Here is an 11,477-nt window from a genome sequence, read left to right as displayed (position 1 = left end):
CACATACTCAAAATACAGCATGCATATTTAACAGTATTTTATTTTTTAAAAAACTTGTATCTAGTATGGTCTACATCAGGGGTCAGCAAACTTTTTCAGCAGGGGACCAGTCCACTGTCCCTCAGACCTTGTGGGGGGCCAGACTATATTTTTTGGGGGGAAATCAACGAATTCCTGTGCCCCACAAATAACCCAAGGATGCATTTTAAATAAAAGCATACATTCTACTCATGTAAAAACACCAGGCAGGCCTCACAAATAACCCAGAGATGCATTTTAAATAAAAGGACACATTCTACTCATGTAAAAACACACTGATCCCCAGACGGCCAGGTTTAGAAGGTGATTGGGCTGGATTCGGCCCCTGGGCCTTAGTTTGCCTACCCATGGTCTACATGGTGAATTATGGTTTTTTGAATAATTCAGTATTCTTCCTGGTCAGATAGCATGAATTCAACTATTGCCTTATAACTTTTTGAAGAATGCTGAGACAGCCATTTTTAAAAAAATGCTTTTTTTGTCCCTTGTAGCTTTTCACTTCTCTTAAGCAATGCAGATAATTTAAACACACATCCATAAACATTTCAAATGAAGGAACTACTCTTAATATTAAGATTGCTTACATAACTGTCTAGTTGGGATGATTTTATCTCTGTTTAATAAGCCGAGATATGTACAAGCCTTTTTAATGTACACAGCAACTTCACTCCTCCCTTTGTGGTATGAGTAATCAAACTAGGAAGTCTCACTGATTAATCTTGGTTTCCCATTTCATCTGTACCAGGGAACTGTGATTACCAGCTTTTGAGCAAGCCAGGCTAGTAACTCATAGTTACTGAAGTTAAAAGCCAGAATTTCCTGACTTTGTTGAAATGATAAACCATGGTTAGAGACTCCCTCGCTTGATTGCTGAAGCCATAATAAAGGAAGGTGTGAAGGACTTGTGTGCATGGACAAAATATGAAGTATGACCCTCTGAATGTGGTAAATCAGTTTAACAACAGAAGCAGTTCTTACCTTCCCTATTTGGAAAATTTCCTTTCCCTTGAGATTTGTTGTTGTTGTTGTTTAGTCGTTTAGTCGTGTCCGACTCTTCGTGACCCCATGGACCAGAGAACGCCAGGCACCTCTGTCCTCTACTGCCTCCTGCAGTTTGGTCAAACTCATGCTGGTAGCCTCGAAAACACTATCCAACCATCTCGTCCTCTGTCGCCCCCTTCTCCTTGTGCCCTCCATCTTTCCCAACATCAGGGTCTTCTCCATGGAGTCTTCTCTTCTCATGAGGTGGCCAAAGTACTGGAGCCTCAGCTTCACAATCTGTCCTTCCAGTGAGCACTCAGGGTTGATTTCCTTCAGTATGGAGAGGTTTGATCTTCTTGCAGTCCATGGGACTCTCAAGAGTCTCCTCCAGCACCATAATTCAAAAGCATCAATTCTTCGGCGATCAGCCTTCTTTATGGTCCAGCTCTCACTTCCATACATCACTACTGGGAAAACCATAGCTTTAACTATAGGAACCTTTGATGGCAAGGTGATGTCTCTACTTCTCATCCCTTGAGATACCTATTGGTAAAGTTTGGTGTACAGATATTTAACTTCCAGCTACCAATGAATATTGTGGGTGAAAGGTGTATGTACAGTGTATGAAAGTTTTCATATCGCTTGAAACAACACATTTACACAGTTCATATTGAGCAGTTAAATAATACTGAGCACAAGTAACTAATAGATCTAAATTGTAGATAAATTTGTATTGAATTGCAGCTTTATGGTGAAATAACCATCAAACGTGGGGACGCGGGTGGCGCTGTGGGTTAAACCACAGAGCCTAGGACTTGCTGATCAGAAGGTTGGCGGTTCGAATCCCCGTGACGGGGTGAGCTCCCGTTGCTCGGTCCCTGCTCCTGCCAACCTAGCAGTTTGAAAGCACATCAAAGTGCAAGTAGATAAATAGGTACCGCTCTGTGGGGAAGGTAAACGGTGTTTCCGTGCGCTGCTCTGGTTTGCCAGAAGTGACTTAGTCATGCTGGCCACATGACCCGGAAGCTGTCTGCAGACAAACGCCGGCTCCGTCGGCCAATAAAGCGAGATGAGCACTGCAACCCAAGAGTTGGTCACAACTGGACCTAATGGTCAGGGCTCCCTTTACCTTTACCTTTAACCATCAGATGTGGCAGAGGTCTACAAATGTTGACTTGGATAATGAACCAGCTGTCATGTCTGGCCAATCGCTCCCTTCTCCCAAGGCTTCAGACTTTCACCCAAGAGAAAAGTGAGAACTTATTTCATTTGCACTGGCATATGGAGAACGTATATGGCCGGAATATCTCCTCAGAAGAAATCCCTGTTATTTTTGTCCAGACTGCCGCACAAGTGAAAACTGTCAGGTGGAAATCTTGTGCTGAGTGTCCTGTATGCCAGAGGGCCTGCAGTGAGTTGGCAAGTGGAGTTACGCAAGCCTGAACCCTCAGGTATTAAGCCTATCTTGCTGCATGGGCTAGGCCAGCCTTCCCCAGTCTGGTGCCCTCCAAAGATTGTTAGACCTAAACATTGTTCCTGCCAGTATCACCAATGGCCAGGGATGATGGGAGTTATACTGCAAAACATTTGGAGGGCACCAGGTTGGGGGAAACTGGATAAGACAGCTTTAGTCACTGATGGTATTATCATGCAGCATTATATCTTCAAATGTAATTACAGTGGTGCCCCACAAGACGAATGCCTCTCAAGATGGAAAACCCGCAAGACGAAAGGGTTTTCCATTTGCGAGTTGCTTCGCAAGACGAATTTCCCTATGGGGACCTCTTTTAAATGCTGGCGGTGGGGAGCAAAGCCTTCCCCCCCCCCTCCGGCCTTCAGAAGAGAGGTCCAGGAAGGCCGGCGGGGGCCGAAAGGCTTTGCTCCCCACCGCCAGCATTTTAAAAGCGGTCCGGGATAGCAGGGAAGCGCTTCCCGCAATCCCGGACAGCTTTTGAAGGCAGGCGGGGGGAGCAAAGACTTTCGCCCCCCGCCGGCCTTCAGAAGAGATCCTGGACCTCTTCTGAAGGCTGGCGGGGGGCAAAAGTCTTTGCTCCCCCCCGCCTGCCTTCCCGGGGGCTTTAAAATCGCCCCGGGACAGCGGAGCCCCCCTTCGCTGCCGCCCGCCAGCATTTTAAAAAACCCCAGGACAGCGGAGACTTCCGCTGTCCCGGGGCGATTTTAAAGCCCCCGGGAAGGCAGGCGGGGGGGAGCAAAGTCCTCTGCTGTCCCGGGGTTTTTTAAAATGCTGGGGGTGGGAAGAAAAGCCCTTGTCCCCCCCCCCAGCCTTCAGAAGAGGTCGGGGGACAGACTGTCCCCGGACCTGGTCTGAAGGCGGTTTCCATAGGAACGCATTGATTGATTTTCAATGCATTCCTATGGGAAACCGTGCTTCGCAAGACGAAAAACCTGCAAGACGAAAAAACTTGCGGAACGAATTAATTTCGTCTTGCGAGGCACCACTGTACAAACTCTTAGCCATCTTTATGGTCACAAATTCCTTGAATGAATAAATTAATCATACCATTACATTGTTCATATGGATGCCCTTTGAGATTACCAGAAACAAGTTTTGCAAGAATAGATAAATATAAGACCCCTGGTCTTATATGTAGACCAGGGGTCCCTAGCCTGTGGCTCCTGAGCTGCAGGTGGCCCCCAAACACTTTCAGGGCAGCTCCCAAGCTACTTGGCTGCTTCTGTTACTCTCCTGGCTTTTTCCTTCAGCCCTACACTGTTTCTCATTGTCCCGTGGGACACCATCTACTGCCACTGTCCTGTGCTTCCCCTGCAAATATACACCAGCTTCATTGTTTCTTCTGGCCTCCAAGTAGCACCATAGCGGCCTCTGTATATAGGAATGTTTCCGAATCCATTTGAAGTGGCACCGGAAGAGGCAAGTGAATTATTTTCAGATGAAATTCGTTGATTTGCAAGCCAATGATAATCCCAGTGACATATACAAATTAAATAGTTTTTATTCTGGCCTATCTGATATATTGGCACCACATAGATATTTTTTTTCAAAGATTAAAATTGTCAAATCCAAGTGTGGGTCAAAACTTATAAATGGACATTTACGTGGCATTTTAAGAGTGTCTGTCACAGACTTTAACCTGGACATCAGTGCCTTGGCTAACAGAAAACAACCACAGAAATGACCAGGTAAGCATGTGTAGCTATATGAGGACATAGATTCTATAATACTTAGATTGTTTCAAAATGGATTGAGTTCAGGTTAACATTTCTTTGTTGACCTCTGGCTTTTTACTTTTGACCTTGATTAGCAAACTAATAATGTTGAGTCCCATTTTGATTCAAGCTGCCACCCTCTTTAGGCATTGGAATCTCGAATATGGCCCCCATGTGTCACAAGGTTGGGGACCCCGATACAGACAACCAGTTCTCTGAGAACTTTAATAGCCATTTTCAATCTGAAGAATGCTATAGTCAGCTGAACATGATGTTACAGACAAGAGGCTTGATGTGTTATGATTAACCTTCGTAGGGGTAATGGCCTCCTGAATAGTAAACCATCCCATCACTCTTTGATTGAAGACATCATGTATTAGGATATGTGATGAATGCTTTCTGGCCATTTTTGTTTCTGGGAACAGTTGGATTGGGTTAAACATCCTTCTTGGATAACTGGGATAATCCTGTTCTTCCAAAATTAGTAACAGAAATTGATTTCTATTTGGCACACTTCATAGAATTGTTTTTACGTTCTTTAGATTGGCCTTTAAGAAATAAATACTGATTTTTAAAGGGCCTAAGTGAAACTACTCATTGCAAAATTTTGCTTTTTGTGAATCCACAATGCAGACCTGTTTTCTCTTTCCCCCCTACCTACTACAAAGTTGTTGTGCCTCTTGTAAGCTCCCTTGCTTGAGACTTGTGTCATCCTAATAATCTGAGAATGGTGAGGGCATACTATAAACAACTTTTCCTAGGAGGAGAAAACGTGAGCGAACAATGGCAAATCAGTCTTACCGAAGCTGTTTTATCCAATGGGAGTTACAGATAGGTAGCCGTTTTGGTCTGCCATAGTCAAAACAAAAAAAAATCCTTCCAGTAGCACCTTAAAGACCAACTAAGTTAGTTCTTGGTATGAGCTTTCGTGTGCATGCACACTGTATCTGAAGAAGTGTGCATGCACACGAAAGCTCATACCAAGAACTAACTTAGTTGGTCTTTAAGGTGCTACTGGAAGGATTTTTTGTTTTGTTTTATCCAATGGGAGGGTAAGCAGGTCAAGACAGACCTTTTGCCTCCCCTGAAATTTCTTCTTTATCCTCCTACAGGATGTCTGATCTTGATGTGTGGGGGAGGTGCAAGTTATGACAAGCTGTCCTCCCCCATTTGGAAACTTTAAATCCTGTTGAAGTCATGCTGTGACATGTTAGCACAACCAGAAATTCCTACATTAGGAGCAGAAAACAATGGGATGCAATGGAACCCTTCCAGAATATATTTTATCTCCAGCATGGAGTTAGTGGCATGTTAGGTCACATCTCGTATTGCAACCGTATATTTTGAAGGATGTAAAATATCTGCTTAAATGTCAGGGTGTTTTTTTGCACAGACAACAGAATGAGATCTAGTAGCTTGTTATACTGTGATGGATTTAATCTTGCTGCAGACCATCTATTAGCAGTACATGTGATCGATTGTGTGGTTTATTCTGTAGAATGTTGCAACACGTTTAGGGAAAACATTGCAAGGAAACATGGTGAAATGGAGATCTGGCTGAGAAATGCCTGGAGAGGTTCAAGAGAGTATTTGATTCTCACGAAAGTTTATGGATTGCTGTTGTAGGGGCAGTTACCTGGAAAGGAAGTTATATTCTGCCTTGGCTTTTAATGTTAAAATTGTTAAAAGCCAAGATGGAGAAGGCAGTTCCTGTGAAGTAGCATGGAAGAGCCCCTCAGTGTGACAACATGGGTCTCAAGAGTGTTCTGTTTTCAGTGTGGACCAGCATGCGTTTAAGACCCTAGTGGTATGGTTGCGCACCCAGCCCACACTTTCTCTCATAATTGCAAACTTTAAAAGGCGAGAGAGGAATAACACGTGCTAAGCACTTTAAACGCTTGAAAACACTATACTCATGATGATTACTAATACTACTACTATTATTTTTTTGAAGTGAATATGGAGATGCAACATTGTCTAGCGTTAGAATGCTGCACTTCCCTTCCTTCTCGCATGTTTTGACATTCATAGATATAGTGACCTCGGCCGTTGAGGCTGGACAGGAAGAGTTGTGAAACACTTTTCTAGTTGAAGATGATTGTACTATGTGAATAAGTTAAAAGAATTCACACCAGGTTCCGAGGAGCTTAGAACTAGCTGGATGGTGGTAGTCTAGCAACGAAAGAGTACAGTGGTACCTTAGTTCTCAAACTTAATCCGTTCCGGCAGTCTGTTCGACTCCTGAAACCATTCAAAAACCAAGGCGCAGCTTCCGATTAGCTGCAGGAACTTCCTGCACTCAAGCAGAAGCTGCATTGGATGTTCGGCTTCTGAAAAACGTTTGAAAACAGGAACACTTACTTCTGGGATTGCGGCGTTCGGAAGCTGATTTGTTCAGCAACTAAGCCATTCAGGAACCAAGGTTCCACTGTACTTCTTGAAGGAGATATGGCAATGTTCTAAGCACAACTTATTTTGATTGCATTTAACTATATTTGATATTAGAGGATTTTTCTATACTTGAGGATTTTGCTTTAGCATATGGAAGAGAAAGGGGACATGTGCAGTTTGGGGAATTAAATTATGTACTGTGAACCAAGCTCTATGAAAGGCAATACAGGCTCCCCCCTTACACATGTGGGCGTTACTTTCTGGGACCCCGTGCACATAGGTGAAAACTGCGTAATTGGGGAACACCCTTTAAACACCCTCTCTGCCACTCTTTCTCCAATCCAGATCAAAAATACTGGATCCAAAAATATCCAGATCTAGAATTGAAGCTCTGGGGCTGGCTGGAGGTTAGAGGATGTGTGGAAAAGCGTTGGCTGCTGTTGCACTACCCCACGTCAGCTGTTAGGTGGGGAGGCTGAGCAGCCTAAACTAAGCCCACCTGTGCCACCCGTCACCTCACTGACATTATCTTTGGGCTCTGGGAAGGGTGTCCTCAAAAGCCACGAGGACTCTCCAGCTCTCCCCCGCCATTTCCAGGCTTGAATCCATTTGTTTATTGATTTCCCGGCACCATGCATATATGTGGTTGCACAGGAGTTGGTCTTGTGTAAGTGGTTGTCTTTATATTACTTAATTCCTAACCATTCCTTTCTTCCTGACTCAAAGCTGTGAACCTGAGTGAATAGGGAAGACTGGCCACAATAAAAAGTTGCTGCTCAACAGTGATATTTGACTGTTTTACTAGTCTAAACACAGCTTTGTTCTTTCTGATTTTTTGTCATAACATCACATTTTCTGAACAAATAAAAATGCAGCTGATATGCATTTGGACTGTGTCTTTTGACGTGTAATATGATTCTTTTGATGTTGGCATCTGTCTGTCTTGGGAGACAATGGGAGAGTACAAACTGATGCAGAAGAGACAGGTTTTATTTTAAGCATGTGTAATTAATAGGATTTATTCCTTAAACATGCTTAAAATGACAGCCTTGGTCTTTCATTACATTATTCAAGAAACCTCAAGGTACCGGTATGTTGTCTAGGTTAAAAGACAGGTTGATACTGGCCTCATTCACATGATACGGTAAGCCAAACTATGGCTTACTGGGACCATTCAAATGTGTGGGCTCCTAAAAAGCAGTTTGCAGCCACTTTGCTCTTTCATGGATTTATTTACACCCATGCCATTCCAAGCTAAGTCAGGCCCATTGTTAAGCACTCTCCTTGCTGACAATTTGCAATAAATATTCAAGAATAATATATTTCGGTAATACTAGGTAATGTGAATCAGGCAACAGACTCCGTATTACATAGAGAGAATTGGGCACCTATTTGTTTAGCTAGTGAGTGCAAGGTTTGCAACATGTGGATCAATATCAGACTATAAAGAGAGATCAAACCATGTCCTGGCAGTGTTCCAGGATCAGATGATACTGAAGGGACTGAGAAAAGGAGACAGATAGTTACTACTATATGAAGTATTACATGTAAGAAATACGGTAATAATCAGATGCACAAGTATAAGGAGATGGCCAACTAGCAGCATTTCAGATAAAAATGTAGGAATCATAAAGTAGTGGATGAACAACGAAAGACAGGTCTGCAATATGATGTAATGCCACATAAGACCAAACCTGTTTTAGTCTGTATCAACAGGAACATCATGTCTTGTTGACCCAGAGCAATAGTACTGTACTACTGCTCTGCCTGGTGCTTGTAAAACCACATCTGAAGTTGTTTTCAGTTCTGTGTATCCCAGTACAAGTAGAATGTTGTCAATTTTGAATTTAAAGAAAATCTTATGAGAGCTACACAAACGATAACTGTTCTAGGAAGCATATTTAGATGAAGAAATGCTGAATAACATTTGAGGGTTTAACAACTTAAAAGATGATGTAGTGGGAACAGATATGCTAACAGTTCTCAGATACTTTAAACATCAGAAGAGAGGGTAAATACCGGTAATTGTTGTCCATCTTCTGAAGATAGAAATAATGGTTCTAAAAGTCAAGGGTAGATTTAGGTGATTATTGTATTGTGTGATGTGGCTCTTAGATTACTGTTGTTTATTTAATTACTGGCAGAAGAAAGTTGATGGTTGAAAATTAAGTACAACTGTTTACTTCCTACTCGAGTGGTTGGTGCAATATGGAGTACTGTACTGCTGTTCCATACACTCCCCTACTTTTTCCCCAAGAGCACTATTTTATCCAACTCCACTTGTAAGGAAACCACCTATGAAATGTGACCTATGTGCTGTGTACAAGAATCACTAGTCAAAGCAAAAAAAATTCCTTCCAGTAGCACCTTAAAGACCAACTAAGTTAGTTCTTGGTATGAGCTTTCGTGTGCATGCACACTTTTTTTTTTTTTGCTTTGACTATGGCAGACCAACACGGCTACCTATCTGTAACAAGAATCACTAGGTTATGGTGACAAGGCATTCTCATACAGGTATCTAACCCCTAGAGTTTTTCCTGCCCCCTTAAACTACAACTCCCAGAATTATTTGAGGTAAGCCTTGTTCTTTAAATGTGTTGGAACGTATGGTGTGGGCGGTTTCTGCCTCCTGTGCCTATGTTGAAATTATAGGCAAAGTATTTTGATTTGAACGTCCGAGGTCCACAATTAAAACTGAATATTTGTAAATAATAATAATAATAATAATAATAATAATAATAATAATAATAATTGTTATTTATACCCTGCCCATCTGGCTGGGTTTCCCCAGCCGCTCTGGGCGGCTCCCAACAAAATATTAAAATACAATACTCCATTAAACATTAAAAGCTTCCCTAAACAGGGCTGCCTTCAGATGTCTTCTAAAAGTCTGGTAGTTGCTATTCTCTTTGACATCTGGTGGGAGTGTGTTCCACAAAGTGGGTGCCACTACCTAGAAGGCTCTCTGCCTGGTTCCCTATATTTCTTGAGCATATTCACTCTGACTCTGAAGAGTTTATGGGGGCTTATTCCGTGGTAGTCTGCGAGTTTAGGATTGCAGGCACGCAGCACGAACTTTTTACACGTTTCCTCGGAATACATGCCCAAGGTTTTGTTTCTGAGTAAACGTGCACATGGTCGCCACGTTTTGCTATGGAGGAGGTGGAAGAGTTCCTTTTCGGCTTTCGCCCCCCTTCCCTTCAGTCAAAATGGGAGAATTCGCCTCCCTTGGCGGCGGGGCTAGTTGGGGGACTTGCAGCTCGGGCGGGAGCGGCTGCGTCGCTTGACCCAGCGCCTCTCCGCGCCTCCCCAGTCGCTGGCAGCTGGGCCGGGCCTTCCCAGGAAGGGAAAGGGAAGGGGCCCGGCTCGTCTGACGTGTGAGCCTGGGATTGGCAGCCTCTCCCCCATATAGCAGACGGGAAGGTGCCTCGCCGCCTTCCCGGGAGCGCTTCGGGGCTTCTCCAGCAGAGCGAGCTAAGCAGGCACGGGCCGGAGTGAGTGCCACGTACGGGGCAGGAGGGCGGGCGCGCGGGCCGGGGGTGGCGGGAGAGCAGACGGGAAGGCGGCGGCAGCCGCGGGAATGCGGGGCGGGGGTGCGGAGCAGGGGCAGCGGAGAGAAAGAAAGGGTTGGGAGGAGGAGGAGAGAGCGAGCGAGCTGCTTGCCGACGTGGAGGCAGAGAGGAGGCGCCGGCACGGGCTGTCCTCCCGCGTCCTCCCCTGCGGAGCTGCCCCTCTCTCCGCATTCCTCCCCCTGGAAGACGGAGGGTGGCCCGAGCGGGGCGCACGCTCGCGCCGGGGCTCCGTCCCCTCGGCAGGGAGGCGAGGAGCAGGAGGAGGGGCGGGGGAACCGATCGGGCTACGTGTCACAGGCGCGCGGCAGCCGGATCTCCTCCCCCTCCCAACTCAGCCGCAAAACTTTGCACCAACTTTCCTGGCCAGGTTCTTCCTGCTCCTCCGAGGAGCGACGGGGGCGGAGGAGCAGCAGCGGCAGGAAAAAGAAGAAAAAGCCCACTCCTCCCTCTCCTGGCCGGCGCGTCCTAGGCTCCTGACCTTAAACGAGCCAGAAGAAAAAGCCGGGAAAGGGAGGGGGGCGAAACGAGAGGCTTTGTACTCTATCCTCTCCACACACCCCGCTCCATTTTGCAGGAGGGCCCCAGGCAACATTCCTAATCCTGTGGCTGATGTGGACATTGCAGAGGGCAAAAGCGGGACGCGGCCCTACAGCCTGCTAGACTATTCTCCCCCCTGAGGGCTGGTTGCAGGTTATGGAGGTTCCTTCTGCCTACAGTATTGATATTTTTTTGACGGGGGGGGGCGACAACCTCTTTCCTCTCAAGTGCATCCCTGTCTACTACATGAATGAAGCAAGAAAGTGAGCAAGCGGGCATAAGATTGCACATGTGTGCACACACACACACACACTGTGGGCAGCATGGCTGGAAGGAGTAGGTCCTCTGGCACTGGTCAGGGAGAGAGAGAGAAGGTCTGGGAGCTGCTTCTTGGTCGTTCCTGTCTTCATTGAATTGGAAATGACCACAAGGCTCATCTAGTCCAATACCCTGCAATGCAGGAATCCTTTGCCCAATGTGGGGCTTGAACCCACAACCCTGAGATTGGGAGTCTCATGCTCTACCAACTGAGATATCCTCTCGCCCAGTCCCGACCATTGTGGCCCTCAGAGGGTAAGCATAGGCTTGCCAGGGGCCAGTTGGTGGCGGTGGAAGAAGGAGCCACCTCATTTCGCACTGCAGGGAGCTCAGTCCTCCTTACTGGGCCAGGTTTCAACGCTTCCACTTGACAGGTTGGCCGCAATGCGTGTGGCACTGCCCTGTGGCAGGCACGATGCCTGCTTGAAGTTGCTCCCAGCGCCTTACACA

At 45.7% G+C, this 11,477-nt stretch overlaps 1 protein-coding gene across 3 annotated transcripts in view; it reads left to right on the top strand.

The window, feature by feature from the left end:
• HDLBP (high density lipoprotein binding protein) overlaps positions 1–11,477 on the top strand; it is a 56,049-nt gene that overhangs the window by 1,705 nt on the left and 42,867 nt on the right. Inside the window, exon 1 of one of the 3 annotated variants that reach the window (XM_081910313.1) lies at positions 9,999–10,094. The exons of the other annotated variants lie outside the window; for them this stretch is intronic. The gene's annotated coding sequence lies outside the window, so the exon portion shown is untranslated. Of the gene's footprint in view, positions 1–9,998; positions 10,095–11,477 lie in introns of those variants that run through there. 3 annotated transcript variants of the gene reach the window in all.

The sequence above is a fragment of the Podarcis melisellensis genome (assembly GCF_964234715.1).
Source record: "Podarcis melisellensis genome assembly, chromosome: 5".
Lineage (NCBI taxonomy): Eukaryota > Metazoa > Chordata > Lepidosauria > Squamata > Lacertidae > Podarcis > Podarcis melisellensis.
Note: the sequence above shows the minus strand (reverse complement) of the source record. Positions and strands in the feature narration are given on the sequence as shown.